Source organism: Lissotriton vulgaris, unplaced genomic scaffold (genome assembly GCF_964263255.1).
Source record: "Lissotriton vulgaris unplaced genomic scaffold, aLisVul1.2 SCAFFOLD_4548, whole genome shotgun sequence".
Taxonomy (NCBI): Eukaryota; Metazoa; Chordata; class Amphibia; order Caudata; family Salamandridae; genus Lissotriton; species Lissotriton vulgaris.
In genome coordinates, this window is record NW_028242229.1 from 156391 (window position 1) to 158401 (window position 2011).

The following is a 2011-nucleotide window of genomic DNA, read 5'->3' on the forward strand; positions in this document are numbered from 1 at the left end:
TACTAGACTAAGACACTACCCACACTACTCCCACCCCTACACTACCCTAAGCTCTAAAACACTACTACACTACCCACACTATTCCCACCCCTACACTAACCTAAACCCTAAAATACTACAACACTGCACACACTACTCCCACCCTTACACTACCCTAACCCCTAAAACACTACTAAACTACAACACTACCCACACTACTCCCACCCCTGCATGACCCTAAACACTAAAACACTACTACACTGCCCACACTACTCCCACCCCTACACTAACCTAAACCCTAAAATACTACAACACTACACACACTACTCCAACCCCTACACTACCCCTAACCCTAAAACACTACTACACTACAACACTACTCCCACCCCTACTCTACCCTAAACCGTAAAATACTACTACACTACAACACTACCCACAATACTCCCACCCCTACACTACCCTAAACCCTAAAACACTACTACACTACAACAACACCCATACTACTCCAATCCCTACTCTACCCCTAACCCTACAGCACTACTAAACTACAACAATACCCACACTACACCCACCCCTACTCTACCCTAAACCGTAAAACACTACTAGACTAAGACACTACCCACACTACTCCCACCCCTACACTACCCTAAGCTCTAAAACACTACTACACTACCCACACTATTCCCACCCCTACACTAACCTAAACCCTAAAATACTACAACACTGCACACACTACTCCCACCCTTACACTACCCTAACCCCTAAAACACTACTAAACTACAACACTACCCACACTACTCCCACCCCTGCACGACCCTAAACACTAAAACACTACTACACTGCCCACACTACTCCCACCCCTACACTAACCGAAACCCTAAAATACTACAACACTACACACACTACTCCAACCCCTACACTACCCTAAACACTACTACACTACAACACTGCCCACACTACTCCCACCCCACACTACCCTAAACCCTAAAACACTACTATACTACCCACACTACTCCCACCCCTACACTACCCTATACCCTAAAACACTACTACACTACAACACTAACCACACTACTCCCACCCCTACACTACCATATACCCTACAACAATACTACACTACAACACTACCCACACTACTCCCATGTTTACACTAACCTAAACCCTAAAACAATACTACACCACCCACACTAATCCTACCCCTAAACTACCCAAAACCCTAAAATACTACTACACTACACCACTACCCACACTTCTCCCACCCCTACGCTACCCTAAAACCTAAAAAACTACTACACTACAACACTAACCATACCACTCCCGCATTCACACTACCCTAAACCCTAAAACACTACTACACTACCCATACTACTTCCCACCCCTACACTACCCTAAATCCTAAAACACTACTACACTACAACACTTCCCTCACTACTCCCACCCCTACACTAACCTAAAGCCTAAAACACTACTACTCTACAACACTACCCACACTACTCCCACCCCTACACTACCCTAAACCCTAAAACACTACTACACTACAACACTACCCACACTACTCCCACCCGTACACTACCCTAATACACTACTACACTACAACACTACCCACACTACTCCCACCCCTACACTACCCTAAAACACTACTACACTACCCACACTACTCTCACCCCTACACCACCCTAAACCCTAAAACACTACTACACTACAACGCTACCAACACTACTCCCACTCCTACACTACCATAAACCCTAAAACACTACTACATTACCCACACTACTCCCCCTACACTACCCTACACCCTAAAACACTACTACACTACAACACTACCCACACTACTCCCACCCCTACACTACCCTAAACCCTAAAACACTACTACAATACAACAAAACCCACACTGCTCCCACCCCTACACTACCCTAAACCCTAAAACACTACCACACTACAACAATGCCCACACTACTCCCACCCCTACACTATCCTAAACCCTAAAACAATGCTACACTATAACACTACAACACTACCCACACTACTCCCA